At 47.2% G+C, this 12,482-nt stretch overlaps 1 protein-coding gene across 2 annotated transcripts in view; it reads left to right on the top strand.

Moving 5' to 3' along the window:
* The first annotated feature begins 7,260 nt into the window (after nt 1-7,260).
* Nucleotides 7,261-12,482, top strand: part of Tna (Zinc finger MIZ domain-containing protein tonalli) — a 37,317-nt gene continuing 32,095 nt past the window's right edge. Inside the window, exon 1 of one of the 2 annotated variants that reach the window (XM_071772254.1) lies at nt 7,261-8,230. The gene's annotated coding sequence lies outside the window, so the exon portion shown is untranslated. The remainder of the gene's footprint in view (nt 8,231-12,482) is intronic. The other variant, XM_071772255.1, reaches the window with a different exon arrangement.

Genomic DNA, 12,482 nt, shown 5'->3' with positions numbered 1-12,482 from the left:
TGTTTATTATAAACTTCTAAATCCTTTAACCGATCTGGACTAAATTTGACAAAGTTACACTCTAGACTTCTGCGGAAAATATAGGCTACCATGAAACCTAACCTGAACCCATGTAACCTCTCCCCTCCCCCTGATTTCATTTCCTTGATACTTTGTGATAATTTAAGTTTAGTGCACTATTATATAAGTAAGGATTGCGCAATGAAGTATATGTAAATAAGCATTGCGTAATAATTAATAAAAGCGCCAGTTAATTTTAAAATATTATAATATAATAAAGAAAGCTGATGTTCTAGATATAAGAAACCCGGGCAACGCCAGGTAATTGCGTAATAAGCTCAGTTCATAATAAGCTAGTGAGTAAATATAAAAACATTACTAAAAAGCAATTTCGTTAAGATAATTAATTATTATACACGCAAAAAAATCTTGAAGGTAAAAATATTTTGGAAGAATCCAGAAGACTAGTTTTTTTTTCAGAAATAACTCGTAATCTCTACTTATCTCTGCGTACCGCAGAGATGATATACGGAAAGTAAGTGCTCTGGACGCTCCAAGTCCGAGCTATATAACGCGCGAGGATCGAAAGTGGCATTACTTTATATGCGTTGACTATGAACTAAAAATGGTCTCCGGGAGAAACCGGCGTTTCTTTTATGGGCGCAGGAAAACTTTAAGGAAAATGTGTACCGGTGTAACAAGCCTCGCGTATCAAATTGCTGCCAGTGAAGGACCATTTAAGGTCTCGCGCCATAAGCAATAGCGCACGGTGATGAAACTCTATCTGCAATCTCGATAGACCGAGACGATTAACGTATTAGAAGGTTTAAAGTCAGCTGGTGTCGAACAATCGCGAGTCGCATTTATGCCAGTAGGAAAAGATGCTACATCGCTATATTTGTCATGTCACTCGTGACATTTTGAGTGTTTGCGCTCAGTTCGTAATAAGAGAGGAAGAGATTTTGAAACACTCGCGGTTTCAGCCTGTTTAAAAATGTATACCGTTAAACAAAACAAATTTCCCTCTATCGCGTGCGCATACGACGAGAGGAAAGTTTACGAAGTACATTAAAAAGTTTACTTCGTCGCCATTCCATAAATCTTTATTCGATAAAGCAAATTCACGTAGAAGCGAGTAAGTCGCCGACGTGCGCGCGCGCACGCGCGCGTTCCTTATCTTCGTTTAAGTTACCACAAATTAGTCGCAATTTGGTCGAATAGTTTCATCGCAAAATTGCTGTACTTCCCTGACCATAATGTCTTTTTTGCTGTTACTGTTAAGAGAACAATAATTTTTAATAAACGTGTTTAGAGAAATAAGCACATTTTCAGGATATAATCGTATGTATTTTAGTATTTTACTTATTATTACAAATACGTTAAGTTCCACTAGTTCTACTAGTTTTACTAGTTCTTCAAGTTTCTGTTTCCGTTTTCTGAAGTATGCACAGTCTCTCACAGTTCCTGAAGAAAACGGTATTAAGACCCCGGCGTGCGTCCCGCGATCAAAGAAATTCTGATTAACCGCACCTCGCGGGATCCTGTAATTTCATATGCATCAAACGATTGGCTGAATACGCACAGCTATGGGATCATCATTACAGCAGTAAGAACTATATATTTCAATTTGCAAACATCTGACGGCCCCTTGATGCGCGTAATTCTTCAATTACATTGTATCGATCCCCTTCGTTCGATGCGTTATGACCTTGACCGGCGCCCAACGGAATTTTACTGTTTCCTCCTGAATGGCATTTATGACACGCTATGTGCGTGCCATATCTTGGGTCATATAGCACGATCCGGATACGACGTGTTCTACACGGCATCACCGGTAATTAATCGAGGATCCCGGAATTTGGACAAACAGATGTAGGTATCTGTTCCGAAGTTCAGAAAAAAAATCGAAACCTTTGAGTCCATGTCGAAACGTTTTGAAAGAACCTTTCTACTCTTTCTATACCTTCCGACTTCCGGAATCTTTATTGTATAGACAGTTGTCTTTGTGTCAAGGGAACGTTGAACACGACAGTCAATTCCCGGAATGCTTAGAGCCGTTGTTAATCGATTTTCTCCTACGGGAATTTTTGGAGAAACGGATTCAACATGTATCTGTTTTAAATCAGGTAGAAAGAAAAATTGACCTTTGCGTGTGGTTTTTTTTTTGTGGAAAAAACCTTTCTATTTTTCCCGTCTGGTAACTTCTGGAATCTTTATTGTATCATTTTTAAGTCAGCGAGAAGACTTTGAACATTTCCGCAAATCTTTGAAATGCGTAACGTCGTTTGAACCTCCGCACATGATTTACCGGTGTCTTCCATTGGGCGAAATTTTTTCATAGGTTCCTGAGTCGTACGATTGTCTGCACTGTATATACGGCTATACGCACTAAACACGTATGTATCGCGGGAAAGTCCTGTTGCGCATCGTATACAGAGGAGTGACAATCTTGTTAAAAAAATATCTCGACGAGAACTTGAGCAGGATGAGATACATGGTCGCAGGTAATAATGCGATGAAAGAGCCAAGATATCAATATTGACATCTGTCGATATCCCGTGGTTACGCCACTGGTCATCTCGTTGCTCTCGTGAGAGACCTCGCGCGTGCGTTCGACCTAAGAGCGAGAGAAAGACCGTCTTACCTTCTCTCTCCCTTCTTCGTACACAGGTAGAAAAGTGCGAGCGAGAGACACGAAGGGACGAACGTAGTTCTGCCTGTAACGGCGTGAAGGAGAAAGAGAGAAGATAATGACTCGCAGGCACGGATTTAGGCGTGGGACGGAGAAGTGGATGGTAAGGATGGAGGACCCTTTCGCTCTCGAGCATGATGCTTCGTATCGCAGGGGCTGTGTTTGCTTGTAATGGAAAATTTCTGGCCTCTGAATGAGCCGCGACGAAAAAGGGGCTGCGCAAGGACAGTGTGTTTCTCGGTCAAAATTCGAATCGGCAATCCAACAAATATATCAGGTTTTTAAGGAAAAGTTTCCGACGAATATTCACGTCAACGAAAATACGATTTTTATCCATGTAAATTAAATGGCTTAATGTGCTTACGAGCAATAATGTCTACTCTACGTTCTAATTATTATTTCAAACGCACATTTTTTTCCGGATTCAAGGATTCAAGGAATTGGATTCAGAAATATCGCTGGAGTCTGGTTGGTATTGGTATTTTTCGATAATACCTATCGATGTTCATTGGTCAATTACTAATCAATCGCGCTAATAACAAACATCAATACTTTTTTCTTAAGCGTTCATCTTTATTTAGTTATGAATATCATTGGTGGCTACCGGTGATTCACGCTCGAAACGTTTATAACGCGGTTTCTCTCCCTCTTTCTCTCTCTCTCGTTCATCGTGGTTAATTTTATAAAGCGGATAATGGATACGTTTGTAATCCGCGACGAGGCAACGCCGCGCCGCGCCGCGCTCTTGCGAGGCTGCCGAGGCCGAGACTGGAAGAGACGCTCGCGCTCGAGAGATGAACGTGATTGTCTGAAACGTACACTCTCGCACACGCATACGTACCATTCTAAACATCCGTAACACGTAACGAGGTCTCTTCGAGCAGCGCCTCGTATTCATCGGCAGGCTTACAGACGACTCGAGCGTAACCAGTGTTGTCAGACCTAAGAATTTTCTGTTACGCGTAGGGGCGCTGAGCTTTCGTTCGACCTTGAACACATTTCTCGACGAGTCCCAAAAAGTACAAACCATGTTGAACCATGCTTCCGACATAGCGCTTCCTTCCTTTTCTTAATGTATTTCAAATGTAAAATATAAATGACCATTTCTCTACTCCGCTTTTTTTTCCGGACGACATTAGGTCGTGTAAAAGTTACCCGAGACTTTTCCCATTTGATCTTGTGATTTTTGGTACGTATAGAAGAGATGTAAGTAATATCGAGTACTTTTTCTTCTCAAATTTAAAAATCGATCAAAACTGTCGGGAAGAAACTTCGAGAAAATTATCGCAGAAAAGAAATTCGTTTCAATTTCATTTTAACGGCTTCGCGAGCTCGTTTCTTATGAGCGTAATCAAGCGTCCTCGCTTAAATAGACGCGCACGCGCGAAACATGCGCAGCCTAAACGTGAAATCCCGTTTCGACGTTCTCGATCTACGTCTGCTGGACCGGCTAAGAGAGAGAGAGAGAGAGAGGGAGAGAAAGGATGCCTTGGGAATATATTAACGGAACGTGCGTGTGCGCCCGTACATGCGGTACATTTTTCTCACTATACGTCAGACAGTATAAATCTGGAATGCCTATTTGTCTCGCCCGCGGTTTTGGCTGCTTCGGGAAAAGCCTCGCGTGTCTATCGTGAGTGGTGCCAATATGCCGGTTAAAATTAATGATTTTGCAATTGAACGATATATACAAGCGTTGCTATGTATCTCGATGCCTTTTGCCAAATTGCTTTTTGCGCACCAGATAGTATTGCAAATAGTTTTTCATTATAATTTTATAATTAAATGGTCGCCTAAAATATAGAAAAATGTATAATTGAAAAAAAATTGTTGTTGCAAGGTCAAAGCAGCTACTGTGTGTTATTATGTGGAAGAAAGATCGATATACCGTAAGATTTATTCGTTTCAGCTGTGTTATGATCTCAGAATAAAAATAATTTTTACAACAAAATTTTGACATTTTGGCGTAAGATTTGTTTTTTTCTTCGATTCGAATAATTTTTCTTTTTAACACTTCCGACATTTTACTTAGGCCCATAGCACATATAGAGAAACTTGAATAGTAAGACTTAAGCAGTAAGCAAATTGACCAATCATAATTGACTACGGTCAAGTATTCTCAAAAACTTAAGATAGCTATTGATCAATTTGCTTACTGCTTAAGTTTTTCTACGTGGCCCTTTATATTTTTCCGTCATTCTAGAAGACCATTCTGTGTATTTCATATTTTTTTATATATATACCTACATAAATATATAATATATCTAAATATAATATAAAATAAGGAGACAATACACACAAATTAGAAAGGACAAAATTATGCAAAAATTATGAAATTTTCATTTAACAATAGTTCAAAGAATTATCCGCGTGAACTGTTGCTAAAAGACGCATTGCCACGATTCGGTAGCGGAACGCAGATTACTGCGAACGCTCCCTCTCGTCTCGGAGTCGTCTGCGACGCGCGGAGAAGCCTGTCCTACTCGAGACGACGAACCCGCATCTACGTGCCGTACGGGCGACGTGTCATCGGGAGACGTATCGACACAGGCCGCGCATACCTGCCGGTGCATAAGTTCTCGCCGGCACACGTAGAAACGCGCTGCACGCGGCCGGGGGGTTTCGGGTAGGGATCCGTGTCCCGGTAGCGACAACACCAGGGCCGCGGGAGCAGCCGAACACAACGGAAGACGGAGGACGAGCGCCGCTGAGGCGCTCGCTCGCAGAAAGGAGCGGGCGAGAGAGCGGGATAGAGAGGGACGGCGAATAAGCGGTAGAAGACGGAGCGCGCGACAGAGACGGCGACGGACGCCGCCGTCGCTTGGGTTTCTCGGATCGAGGCAGCTAGCACGAGGCCGAGAGAGGAGGACAACGGCGCGGCGACGCGATGGATGAGAGGAGACGGCGAGCGGAGGGGAGGGGCAAAGGGACCTTTCCCTCTATCGTTGTGGCTCCACCCACACGGCACCGTCACCACCACTACCACGACTACTACTACTACTACTCCACTACTAATACTACTACTACTACTACTACTACTACTGCTCCGCTGCCGCCGCCGCCACCGCCACGCCGCCACGCCGCCGTCGAGGCGCGCAATCTGGCAACAGTGGCTCGCTATAACCGATATTGTGGCCGTGGATTGAATGGAGGGGAACTAGAGCTCGGGTCACACATTCAACGCGCGGATGTACGTCGCCCCACCGTGGCGACGACACCCCTCGGTCGTTCGGCGCACGGAGGAGAGCGACCCCTCGCTATCCAACCCTTGCGCGTCCCGCTCCGTCTCGTTCCCACCGGCGCGCTCATCCACCCTTACTACGCGTCGCGCTCTATCGCTCCCTCCCCTCGTTCGGCACAGCCGTATATCCATTCCTCCCGCCCCCGTTTCGTCGCTGGATCACGCTTCCCTTCCACCAGATGGCGGCTGAGAGCGTCGTGTTCTCCCTTTACCTCTGTATACATGTGTGCGCGCTCGCGCGAGCGTGCGCTTGTGCGAGTGTCAAGCTTCCCCCACCGCGCCGATGGAGCCCATCGCTACACGACGGTGCTTGCTCATGCCGTCCACTCTACCTCTGTCTTCGACAAGGAGTTCACCCACCCAACAGGAGAGAGAAATCGGTGTATACGTGCTCCGTATACGCGTATATACGTGTGTCTGTCACGCACACGTACGCGTACGAGACGCGATACGTGACGGCGAGCGACGCGGAACAAGGACGCGCGCTCGGTGGCGGACGAGAGATGGAAGAGAGCGCGAGCGGTGTAGGAGCGAGAAGGTGACGCGCGTGTGGGAGCGAGCGAGAGACCGATAAAACGCGGCGGTGGGAGCGAGTGGGAACGACGTCGTCGAGGCGGCGCGGCGCGCGGCGGGCGACGGGCGCACCGACAGCCTCTCACTAGACAGTATTACTTTCAACCGTTTAGCGCGGGGCCAATGCTACTACCCGGCGCGGAGTAGTCAGTCAGCCGAGTAGTCGGAATCAGCCGTTCGCGAATATACCGAGGAGGAGACGACGCTCTTCTCGCCTCTCCCGCGTATCTTTCTTTTTTTTCTTTCTTATTTTCTTTCCCCTGCGCTCCCGGCGCCTCTCCTTTCCCTCGCTCGCTCTTCCGCGTTCGTCAGCTGAGGAGAGACAGGCGGACGGAAAGAGAGAAAGATAGAGAGATCTCGACGTGACTCGGGAGTCGGGACGTGCATTCACGGCGCCGCGACGACCAGATGCGCCGTCGTCGCCGTCCTTCGTATCCAGAGACGGCAGAGACGCGCGCGGCGGCCGCGCCGACGCTACGCGCCGTGACAGACTGAGGCGCGCGACCGCCGCGGCCGGTGGATATAAATAAAGTTTCCGCGGACGGGAATCTCTCGCACGCGCGCGAGAGAAAGAAAGAGGTGAAACGAGCGCGCGCGCGGCGGCGCCCGGCGGTGGCGGTAGCGATCGAGAAGAAGGAGAAGTAGCAGCAACAGCAGCAGCAGCAGCGGCGGCAGCGGTAGAAGCGCGGGGGGAGGGGGGAGAAGGGGAAGGCGGAAGAGGGAGACCGAACCGAAGACTCCGAACTCCGAAGAGCGCCGGGGCGGCTGGCATGCGGCCGTTGTGTGTTTCTCTCGTTTTGAATATTTCTTCCGGTGAGCGCGATCCCAAGCCGAGAGAACACGTACTCGACTCGAGGTAAAACGGGAACGTATGTTACGACGCGCGTAAACCGCGCGCCGCCGGAAAAGCGACGCGATCGACGATAACAACGTCGTTGTCGGAGTCGTCGTCGACGTCGTAGCTGCTCCGCCACAAGGACTCGACGACGGCCGGTATATCGGAGCGGAGCAGAGCGGAGCGGAGCGGAGAAGTCTTATCCCTTCTCTCTCTCTCGACGCGCACGAAAGGGAGAAGAGGGTAATAGGGTGGGTGGACGGACGGACGGACGGGCAGGAGGGAGGGGGAAGCGGCGCATCGCATTCGAGTCGCACGCGCGTGGAACACTCCGCCGACCGGTTATCGCCTTCAGTAACTTCAGTTGGCTCGTGGCTCGTGCGGAGCGTGGTCGTCGTGCTACCTGTGCGCTCTCTCTCGTGCCCGCACATTCCGTGCGTACCGTCGTCGCTCGTCGTGTCGGTCTCGTCTCTTTGTCGTCCGTCGTAATGTGCCTATGACGAGGTGATGAACGGCCGGCGTCGCGCAGTGTCGAGCGTCTTAGTGACAGTGCTCGTCGTCCCGCCGTTGGACGATGACGATTAACGAAGCGAACAGCAGCAGCACCGCGGTGGTCGCTCTCGTGGCTCGTGGTCGCGCGAGGGAAAACAGTGTGCTCTGTGTGATCTAGTGTACTTCCACTGTTCCACTGTATATCTATATCTCGGCGCATACTTATAATACATGTATCGTATCTGCGTGCACCACACACGTACGTGTAAATACGTATTTGCATCGACGCGTACGTATGCGCGACGATCACTCTTGGATTACGCTTCGTCGCGAAGGAGGCTCCTTCGCGGTCGTCTCCTCTAATCAAGGATAATGCGATATTGCAGTCGTCATCGAGGTGAGTCTTTCCTGTCCTACTTGACTTTTCTTAAACTTTGGAACGTCGTTTAAATCGTCGGAGCTGTAATTCGGAGTGACCTCGAATCCGCGCGCCTCTTCGGTCTACGCGTCGACACGAGAGGGTTTTTTTTATTTTTTTTTTAAACAAACTGTGATAAAAACTGCGGATGATGAGATTCACGTTTACACCTGTCGATCTCAGAGCATCGCGTCTCGATCACGTTCGAGATCGCGTCTCGCGGTGTTCATTCATGATAAATACAATTTTTGCATCCCGAGAGATCGCCTCTCGAACTTTCCAAACTTACGGAGTGAAGCCAAGTTACGCGGCGTTTTCTTCTACGAAGCTCGCTTCGCGATGGTGCAAGTTATCCCCTTTTTTTCTGTCTCTCTGCACGTCGAATCCCTTTCGTTCGGAATGCGGAATTCGTTACCCGCTGCTCCTATTGTCCTACTCTATTTGTCGTACGACAAATTTTTCGACTGTGTTGATTGGTTGCAGGATAGAAAATAGAAAGGTTCTTCAGTTTCTAGAAATTTTCTATTTTGTAGCCAGTCAATACGTTTAATACGTTTATCGCACGACAAATGAAATAGTACCTTGTACGAAACGTGGGAAAAATCGCTCGCTTCGAACGCGACTGTCGAGTGTCGAGTCTCGCTACGTCAGTCGAGAATCGTGAGTCGCCGAGAATCGAGAATCGAACATCTCGAGTAATCGCCTTCGAACGGACGCGTCTTCTCATCGGCCGTTCCGCCGTTTTTATCTCGTCACGCAAGATATAAATTCTACGAGTATAAAAATCTTATTCTTCCATTCGAGTAATTTTCGAGAGAGCGTTTCCCCGGATCTCTGGATTACACGCGCAGAAAGAGAGAGAGAGAGAGAAAGAGAACGTACGCGCTTAAACGCCGCGTTTCCCAAGTCCTGACTCCTGCGTGCAGTTTCGCGAAACGTGGTAGTAAACTATTACCAACGGCGTGGTGTAGGAACGGTAGCCAATGGTAGCGGTAATGCGGTAGTCGTTAATTATTTATCGCTGTTCGCCGCGCGGGGTCCTTTTCTCGCGAAGGGCGCCTCGCGCTGCTCGCTGGCATCGACGCGAAATCCCGCGTCGATCGACGCGGCTCTCTCGGCGCCGATCTCGGATATATCGATCAGCGGGAAAACGCCCGCGATCTCTCTCTCTCTCTCTCTCTCGTTTCTCGTGCCGTTGCTCGGCTCGTTTATTACATCGCGGCGCTGGATATTCCGACCGGCACGGTGCGGCGAGGCGCTTTCACAACGGGCGATTGTTCTTAAAGACGTGTCATCCCGTCCCGCTCGCGCTGCTCGTGGCGCTCGGGGGCCCCGCGCGCGGTTAGAGCGAGCGAAAGACGACGCGACGCGGCGGAATGAGAGGGATACGGGCAAGAGAGAGAAAGAGAGAGAGAGAGAGAGAGAGAGAGAGAGAGAGAGGGAGGAGAAGGAGGTGGAAGATGAGGAAAAGGAGAAGGAGGTATTTAGAGGCGATCATCCGTCCACGGACGCGTGCGCGAGCCGACGAGAGGCGGAAAGTCACGTCCGCTGTAATCTTCGATAGACTGCTCTCTGTAGGTCATAACGCGCTACGAGACCGCGTATTAGCACCTTTCGTCCCGGGACTCCCGTAGGTCGCGCGGGGTCGAGACGTCCCGAGACGAGAGAGGCTTACCTACGCGCGAGGATTCCCATCCCGGGTGCCCCCGCTTAGATTGCACCTTGCGAATTCCCCGCTGAATGCCACCTGTAGTCTCTCGTAGCGTTGCGTCTACCTTGGGACGAGTACCGTGAGTACTCTCGAACGGATAAAATGGAGCGGTGTAAAAGGAGCGCTGTTACACACCTAGGGTGATTTAAAGTTGAGCAATGTCGGTTCTCTGAGGACACGCGTGATAATAATAGAGTCGAAATAGATATACACCCGGGTACTATCCAAATATTATTCACCATAGTTCCATATTTCATAACCGTTGATGATATGTGACATTTCTTCTTTTCAACGGGAAATAGGTATACATCTGTTTAAATATAGCATCTACAATTTTTACATATCAAATCGCTCATTTGCTTCAACAGCGACGTAACTCAAAAATAATAGTTTTCCAGAAAATGAGTTTAAAAAAATTTATTATAACTGTTCTTTTTGTACCAATAACTCAAAATAAGCAAATTTTGAGTTTTAACGTTATTGAAGCAAATGAGCGAAATAATTCCTGAATGGTGGACCTATAAATATCTACGTGAAGGCACCATATTTCAGAAATGATCGTTTCACTAGCGTTTGCATCTATTGTCGATAATCCATTTATTTGATGTAAATCTGTAAGATGTAAGATAATATATCGTAGAGAGTATATATATAGAAGTAGTTATAGAGAGTGTATTAGAAATGACAATGTAATATTATCGAGAAGCGATCGTGCCCGATATCGTCCTCGATAAGCGCGCCGAGGCTCGAAGCCTCGCGATCGAAACCGACTGAAATCGTACAATTACGCGGTTTGCCGTTTAGCCGCGAATATTGGAACGTAAATTACGCGAGCATTTTGGGATTCATAGCCCTCGCGATTGTCCGCGATCTTTTTCGGCTTTTCGAAAACAAAGCCGTGCGTGACGCATATATGCGAGTGCGTAAGCGCGCGCGCGTTTGTTTGTCGAGCCTCGCATCCTTGCGCGGCACGTACGCTTTTATCGATAAGCCGTGTTACTCGTACGACGCCTCGTAATCTGCGACGTGCGACCTTAATTATTCGCTCGCTGAGTAATATTCGACTTATTCGACTATTTCGCTGACACGAGCGCAAACTTTAATCGCCCTGTCATGTATAAACCTGATTTCGATCAACTTTACTTATTTAATTCCGGATTTAATATTGTCAGACCTACACACACGCCCAGCGATGTCGATGACTCTGTATTATTCTGTTCCAAACGAATTTTAGCCTTGCACACTTCTGTCGTCGAAGGAAATATTAGCAATTAATGTATCCAAAAATGAATTTGATAGTTAAGCAATTTTTTAAATCGGGAAGAAGAACGTATCGTTAATTCAACTGTTAAACAAATATATCTCACCCACGAGACGAGAATAACACATTGCCCATTTATAACATTTCCAATTTCTTTCGTTTTCTCTATCGCGCACGCACATTTCGTTCGCGAATTTATCAGCTGATCGCGTGACTTGGATTCGACCTCGTCGAAGGAAAAGGTTTCATATCTCTTTCGGCGATAATCACCACGACATTGTCGCCTGTTATCGGTCGACGTGAAACGGAGCGAGCGTGGGCGAAAACGGGGATTGGCATTAAAGAAAAAAAGCATCGATATTATTTCGTGATCAATATCGTTCCGAAATCATCTCATTACGATGTAACATAACGCAACGGTAAATGTGCCTACAAATATTTCGATAACAAGTATGAGAATCGTTAGATAATTATGCAGATTAAGTCGGAGTAAGGAGCAAAACGATTGTTTCCGAAATTTGTCGCTTTCGAAATTACAGGGTGACACATCATATACGAAGAGAACCATACGAACGGATTAAACCGGTATATCAGAACCGGATTTAAATTATTTGCGGATGAACCTCAGGGGAGAAAAGTAACCGTGGTTTTAACGTTCGGAGTGGAGTAACTCTTATTGATACCCGTCTCATAAAGTATCTATGTCGGCTTTACTATCGCAAAGTGTATCGGAACAGGATTCGTGCGCCGGGGCGATAATCTCTCGGCAATATTAAATACGCAGTATTCTCCGCGCGCGTAGCTCGGCTATCTAATCGTCTCTGTATGACTGACAAAGTCTCGCCCCGACTCGCTGCACCGTATACCGCTGACGCGCGGATAAATTTCCACAATAATAATTTTCCAGAGTAAGTACTTGCGCAACGATTTTCCGCGCGATTGTAAACTTCGGTATTTATGCTCGTTTGCGGTAGCGCTGTCAATATAGGCAGCAGCTACATTTTGCACACGAAAATTAATTAACGCAACAGCTCTCTTCTCGAAATATTGTTTTCGAGAAGCGCAGTTAAGAGAGAGGTGTTGATGAATAGCTTTTTAATATATCTTGCAAAAAAGAAAAAAGAGAAAGCGTAAGAATGATAAATCGTTTTCCAAGTGCAGTGGTAATGCGAGATATGAGCGAGATAATTGAAAAGCTGCATATTATATTGGACGATTGCGATCTCTCGAAAAGGCTCGCAAAGCGATCTCATATAGCG

The sequence above is a fragment of the Temnothorax longispinosus genome, chromosome 3 (assembly GCF_030848805.1).
Source record: "Temnothorax longispinosus isolate EJ_2023e chromosome 3, Tlon_JGU_v1, whole genome shotgun sequence".
NCBI lineage: Eukaryota > Metazoa > Arthropoda > Insecta > Hymenoptera > Formicidae > Temnothorax > Temnothorax longispinosus.
This window is presented reverse-complemented; position numbering and strand designations above follow the sequence as displayed.